The sequence below is a fragment of the Stenella coeruleoalba genome, assembly GCF_951394435.1.
Source record: "Stenella coeruleoalba genome assembly, chromosome: 1".
Classification (NCBI taxonomy): Eukaryota; Metazoa; Chordata; class Mammalia; order Artiodactyla; family Delphinidae; genus Stenella; species Stenella coeruleoalba.
In genome coordinates, this window is record NC_137169.1 from 126321482 (window position 1) to 126328870 (window position 7389).

The 7389-nt window shown below is 43.1% G+C and overlaps 1 long non-coding RNA gene across 1 annotated transcript; it reads left to right on the top strand.

Moving 5' to 3' along the window:
- The first annotated feature begins 866 nt into the window (after positions 1–866).
- On the top strand, positions 867–4293 carry LOC307189155. Its single transcript, XR_013829109.1, has 4 exons — positions 867–983; positions 1510–1577; positions 2903–3045; positions 3863–4293. It is a non-coding gene; the product is annotated as an uncharacterized lncRNA (long non-coding RNA).
- The last annotated feature ends 3096 nt before the right edge of the window (positions 4294–7389 follow it).

A 7389-nucleotide genomic window follows, 5' to 3' on the forward strand; every position in this document is an offset into this window, starting at 1 on the left:
TTCGATTCAGATCTGGATCCTCTGCTTTGGGAAGGAACAGATCAATGCCGTTGGAGAGTCAAGTCGTAGAGGGAAATATTAGGATGAATTGAGTGAATCATAAAACAAATGATCCGCGCGCTGACATGCAACCTTACTCTACCTGATGGCTCTGATTCAGGACCAGGCAAACGGTAATTCTGTGTGCTCTCCAGCTCAAAGGGCTTTCAGAAAAACGATTTGAATCGTACAAACCATTTATTAGTAAGGAAAATACTATGTCTGCGAATCCTTAAAGGCTGCAAGGAACTTACCCAAGCATTGGAAAGGCGGTCTGCATGTGCGAAGTTGTAGACGAGGTTTCTTTTTTTTCTCATTACGGTTTGAGTCCAGAGCCAAAGTTACGTCTTTAAATCATTCTTTCTGTCACTTCTAACTGTCTGACTGTGCTGTGCTCTATAAACCTGTCTTTTTTCTGTGTGCCCTGTTAGATACCTCCCTGGTACACACCACAGATCCTTTCTCATACCTCCGCTGGGTCCTGGGAACATGGAACTTTATAGGTAGCAATGGAGGAAAAGAGGGGCAGTAAACTTACTGACTGCAAGGTAGCAGAATTCACCAGAATTCAGTGATTCTTACATTCTCCATGAGAAAGTAAGCTATCAGGAGCTAATAAAGAGACAGAAAAAACTGCTTCCTTACATGTTTGGATACTCTACTGTCAGGGATAAACTAATAAGTGATGGTGTCATAGCTACATTCATTTTAGATAATTTTAGATTGGTGCACGAGTTGACTTTACAATGTAATTTAACATGGGAAGCATTAACTTCATTGTTAAAAATTGTCTTCTGTTTTCTGTATCTTCTAAAACACAAAGCTCTCGGTAAGATAAAAGAAACGCCTGCCTCTTTCATCATGGACACATGTGGAAAGAGAGTGGACCTGGAAAACAAATTTATCCTTTTTTTCTGGAAATGGGAACCCTCATAAAACACTTAGTGAGTCCAAGGTCTCTTGCTGTCGTTCTACCTCCTATTTGTATGGACTGTCGGCAACCCAGAGGTAGTCGGGGTAGGGGCGTGTTTTTGGATGACTTTGTTTCAAATCTGAAGAATTTACAAAAACTCTGAATGACAGGCAAAAATGGACATTTTCCTTTTAAAAGGGGGAAGAGATTAATATTCAGCCATCACCATATGTAATTAAACAGAAAAATAAAATGAACTGTTTATGCAGGCACCCAGAGTCAGTTTAAAATCACAATAGACCTGAAAGTCTGTGGCAAAACTTATTGATTTTGCCCAGGGCTGCGAATCCCTCTGAGGTCTTCTCACAGAGAGGAGCCCACTGCCATTTTTATGCGTGTAGTGAACTTGTTAACCAGCTGTGTTCAGGTGAGATGTTCAAACGTCTCCCTCTGTGCAACTTTACGTACTATGTGCCCTCATTAATTTTGGAAAGAATTTTAAAGAGTGCTCGAATAACACGTCCAATCAGCAACCGTTGTTATTATTATTTTTTTAGGTGTTGAAGTGCAAAGCTCATTGAAATAACCCCCAGATGGTTGAATTTTATTCTAGAAACAGTCCGTGGTAAGAAAAAGACTAACTGATATCTCGAGGTCTTGGTGAACCTTCCAATTCAGTTAAATTCTGTTCCTGCTGCCTTTCCCCTAGTTCTGGTCCCAGTTTCTTCTTCTTCTTTTCTTTTCTCTCTTTTTTTTTAACATCTTTATTGGAGAGGTCCCAGTTTGTAAGTCTTGTTCTTCATCTGTAAACTTTAGACCTTGGGCAAACCTACAGACTTCACTCTCTCTAAGACATCATCAATTTGTGTTTTATTGTCAGAGCTCAATTGGTATTTCCCCCCTTGCCCCCAACCCCGTGAAGTCTATGGTAATTTTTCGAGGTAGGGTAGGGGACCCAGTGGTTTGGATGCTGTTTACAAGGTGCTGCTGAGGAGGCAGGGTGAGATAGCATATGTGTGGCAGAGAGGTGGTTACTAATGACTTTTACATTTCTGGAAGGCTTCCTGGAATGCAGTGGGAATATAAGAGCTCCTGGGTCTCCTGGTCCACGTGTGCAGTGAAGTCTGTCAGGGAGGGGGTTATGTAGAGTCTGGGGTCTGCAGAGATGACTGAGAATTAAGAGATGAGCAGTTGAGAGGAGGGAGTGACTTGGAAGTTGTCTGGATGCCGCTGCCCTTGCCTCTCCACCCTGAAGATGGGCATCTTTTTATTTTCAAGTCTCCCGCCTTCCAGGGCGCACTGACCTCTAGGGGAGAACCTTGGGGTATCTACTCCCAAACAGCCCACCATCTCCCCACTCCCAGGGGGCACAACTCCAAGTTCTCCAGGGCAGGATGTGAAGGTGCCCTCTTTGGTCCTTCCACTGCCGCTGCTCCCCAGACCCGTGCTACCCATGCCCCTTTGTCTCCTCCTCAGTCACAACCAAAGCACTTTCCCTCCCATAGTTATGAGGGTGATGTTGTTGCTTTCCTTCAAAAAAAGACCGATCACTTACAAGAAAAAATAATCCAGGTGATCAGGACAATTTGGAGCCACAAAAGCCATTTTCCCACTCCAGGTAGAGAATATTTTCCTAAAGACCTCCATGAATAATGCCATTGAATCAGCCTCCTGTTTCTTAAATTTTTATTATTCCCAGACAATCTTCAGGGTTTCTGCCAGGTCTATTTGTCACCTATTACTTCTGTAATATTATTAACTTTTCATGTTTGCTTAGATTTTGATTTAAAGGAAAATTTCAGTTGCTCCCACAAATGGGAAACCAATATTGTTTTCCTTTTTTTTAAAAAAAAGTTTATTGGAGTATAGTTGATGTACATTGTTGTGTTAGTTTCAGGTGCACAGCAAAGTGATTCAGTTATACATATACATATATTCATTCTTTTTCAGATTCTTTTCAATCGAAGATATGTCAATGGATAAAGAAGATGTGGTACATATATACAATGGAATATTACTCAGCCATAAAAAAGATTGAAATAATGCCATTGGCAGCAACATGTGTAGACCTAGAGATTGTCATACTGAGTGAAGTAAGTCATACAGAAAAGGACAAATATCGTATGATATTGCTTATATGTGGAATCTAAAAAATGGTACAAATAAATTTATTTACAAAACAGAAATAGAGTTACAGATGTAGAAAACAATCTTATGGTTACCAGGGGGGAAAAGGGAAGAGGGATAAATTGGGAGATTGGGACTGACAGATACACAGTACTATATATAAAATAGATAACTAATAAGGACCTACTGTATAGCACAGGGAACTCTACTCAGTACTCTGCAATGACCTACATGAGAAAAGAGTCTAAAAAAGAGGGGATATATGTATACGTATAACTGGTTCACTTTGCTGAACAGCAGAAAGTAACGCAACATTGTAAATCAACTACACTCCAATAAAATTTTTTTTAAAAGATATGAGCAGTCAATCGAGTGACTCATGTCATTGAATTCGAGCTGGTTAACGGTACATGCTGAGGGCTTTGAGCCTGAGGGTTACTCTTTTCACTAAAAAGGAGTCTTAGTGAGAGTTAGGAGGACTTCACATCCTATTAGCACCAAACTAGAATTTCCCCTTGATTCAATCCTAAGGAGTAGAAAAGACTTAAACAGAGAATGCGCCTCTTAGTATAATTTCTATAGTGTTCAATTTTGTGTCCACATATCATTGGTGTCACCCATACCCCAGTGGTCCAGTCGCAAACAAGACTCTATAAGATGCAGATGTCAAACTAGAAAAGAAAGAAATCTCGAGTGTCTGGTGAGGAAGGGCTCCCTCCTTCCCCAGTTGGAGACAAGATTCAGAGAGAAATGATGGTCATTGTTTCTCATCTATTATTTCAGCTGTTTCTGAGAAAACCAGAGGCTCCGTGGAGAAGGACTGTCAAGAGAGTAGAACAAGTGAATACGGCAGTCTACTTAACACGTGGAAGTTTGTTGTGCATGTATTAAATGTGAGTTCTTCAGAAGGAAAATGGTGGGGTTGGCTCTATGTGAAGTTCTCTGTGTCGATCTGTAAGTTATGGAGGTAAAATCATTTTTCTCTCCTGAAATCTCACAAAAATCAGTTGCTTAAAATACAGATCGTGTTCTAGAAGAAAGTTTACAGGGATGGAAAATGCTGGGACAACCAGAAATCCCACCTTTTAGACGTTGGATCCACTCCTGTTAAGCCTTTGGCATCAGTAAATAAAGTCCTGGCTGATTGAATGTGTAACTTTATAAGTTTAAGTGCCCTTTACTCTGAAGGTCTGCAGTTCTTCTTTTAAAAATATTTTAAAGAAATTTCCAATTCTCTGAGTTTCTCGACCCTAAAGTCCGTGGGGCAATCCAGATTCTAGCTTCCGCTCCATAAACGTTAAATTTATGACAATTTTATGTCGTGGGTGAGTCTGTGAATAATACGATTTGGGGATTCTGAATTTATGAATGAACAGGCAGCTTTGAAGGCCTTATGGGAACCGGCACCATATGCCTTTCGAAGGTAATTTCCTCTAGATTTACATTTCGTGTATTCATCTTGGGCCTCTAATGCCAAGCGCTGCGTCAGGCCTTGAAAGGAAACATCACAGTGGAGAACAGGCCAGAGAAGGAGCGATAAAGGTGACAAATGGTAGGCTCCTCAATAAATCATAGATTCCACGGACAGACACTGACCATCAAGCCTACACATTAGAGAAAGAGACGTAAAAGGAGGAAGTGAAAACAATAGTGAGAAACCCGCCACGACTCAGAGAATGAGAAAAACGAAGCACAAGAAAACCTGCAATACAATGAAAATCATTGTCTGATTGTGGGACACAAAGTCTGTAAGAAATAAGGTTGCCAAAGAGTTTTGAAAAAAAAAAATCGAGAATGGAAATTATTATGTATAATGATAAGAAAAGAGATGAAATCAGTTTAGGTTTTAAAAATGTCAAGGACAGGTGTTCTCAAACATGGTGGATGTTTTTTCTTTTAATTTCTTAATTTTGGCTGCGTTGGGTCTTCGTTGCTGTGCGCGAGCTTCCTCTAGTTGCGGCGAGCGGGGACTACTCTACCTTGCGGTGCGTGGGCCTCTCATTGCGGTGGTTTCTCTTTGTTGCGGAGCATGGGCTCTAGGCGCGTGAGCTCAGTAGGTGTGGCTCACGGGCTCTAGAGGGCAGGCTCAGTAGTTGTGGCTCACGGGCTTAGTTGCTCCACGGCATGTGGGATCTTCCTGGACCAGGGCTCAAGCCCATGTCCCCTGCATTGGCAGGCAGATTCTTAACCACTGAGCCACCACAGAAGTCCCAAACATGGTGGATTTCAAGTGGAAAGATGAACAGGTAGGGGCTGAAGAGGTGAGAGGTAGGAAAGTGACATGTACGTGCACATGTCAGTCCTGAAGGGCGATGTTTTCTCTTTTCATTCTGTCTAAGGAGAATTCCCACCTCATCCAGGTGGTGTGGGGTTTGAAATTTAAAAGATTTAAGAGAGAAAATACAAAATTATGAATAGACAAGTAGGCCTGGGGCCTTAGGAGGTGTCTGTGAAATTGAGGAGCCCTGTTTTGTACTTCATTAGTCACACAATAAATCCACCTCCAGCCCCCTTTGGAGACTCACATCCCATGTGAGCAGGAGAGAAGGGGGCTTTGGGCTGCTGCATGGGGCAGGGGGCATAGGGTCCACCTTCTTACATGGAGTGACTTGGGTCAGTGTATCCTCTTCATCAGAAGGGTAAGTTAGGCTTAGGGGAAGAAAGAGTTATTTCTGTCTGAAGTAGTAATTATTGTCTTATTATAGTGGTTCAGAAGTGTAAAGGGATCCATGAAATCACGCTTGTGTCTTCTGGGCCAGATACAGCAGACACGGGGGGGAACTTGGGTGCAGAGATAAAGAGTGAATGAAAAAGCTCACATCTGGGGATGGGAGGGGTGGGGGTTGGGAGGAGAGGCAGAAAGAGTCTAGAGCATCTCACTAGGAGATGCTAGCCTCTTGAGATGGAGCCTCAAATTCATCCATTTATAGAGACTCAAACCTAGATTTAGACACATACCTGCACATGAGTATGTGGACAGGTGATGAGAAGTACTAGGGAGTAGAATAAAGTAAGTTACAGGAGAATCATCAGTTGTGTGTGTGTGTGTGTTTGTGTATGTGGGGAGCTGTTGCTACTTTATATAACGTGATGAAGAAAGACCCTGATGATAAGAGGACACTCCCAAGGAGGCCTGAAAAAAATGAGGAGGAAAGTGCTTCATGAAGAGCATCCCAGCAGAGAGAGTATCTGCGCACATGTCCTGGGGCCGGGGAGAACTTGGGGTGTCTGAGGAACAACCAGGAGACTGGTGGGGTTGCAGTAGAGGACGCAGTGGGCAGAGAGGAGGGAGACAGGGCAGAGGGGTGGAAGGAGCCCACCAGGAGCCCCTGTAGGTCACGGTAGGTACTTTGGTCCCTAAATGGAGTGGGGGTGGGCTGGAAGGAGCCGTGTGATCTGACTCCTGTTTTTCAAGCCTCTCTCTGGTGTGTGGAGCATCTGCTTTAGAACAACCTGGAAGCAAGGAGCTCCGTTGGGAGATGGCTGGAATGATGGGGGTAAGAGAGAGTGGCTGGACCAGGTTGGCCACTGCAGAGGTGGGACGCAGCTGTTTTCTGCTCAGACATTCAAGGAAGAGCCAGCAGGCTGTCCTCACAGATGAGATAAGGTGATGAGAGGCAGTGTTCCTCCTGATCAACTAGAAGGTCGGAGTTTCAATCTAATGAGATAGGAGAACAGTGGGGGAGGTGGAGCTCAGGAGTGGGTACTGGAACTTCTGCACTGCCCTCAAGTTTGAGGTCTCCGTTAGACATTTGATGGGAAATCAAGTAGGACACTGGACGTGAGCTTGGCTCTCAGGGGACAGGCTGGGGCTGGAGATAGATATTTGGGAGCCACGAGTCATTTAAATACAGATGGTGCTTAAAGTCATGAGATCAGATGAGATCACCTAGGGAATAAATACGGAGAAAAATTAAATATAGTGTGTTTATTTTCCTGAACTTTTGGATATAATTATCATTGAACCTCCAATGGTGGGGTAGGGTATTTAGGAGCTGAGATTCCTGTCTTTTGTCTCTCTCTATATAAATATCCATGACTTATGGTTTATACACATGAACAGTTCATACAAGGCTTTCTTTCCATAATCTGACCAATCTACTCACTGGCCAGTTTCAGCCACACCAAACAGCAAAAATTAGTGTGTCTTAGCTCACGCATTTCTTAGTTGAACTCTGCTCCTAATCCCAGCCCACCCTCTGCCCCCTACACTTCTTTGGGGTAATTCCTACTCATATGTAAGACCCTGTGGGTTAACCCCATCGTTTATGCCCCACTATCCTGTGCTTGGGAATAATTCTCTTATCCCA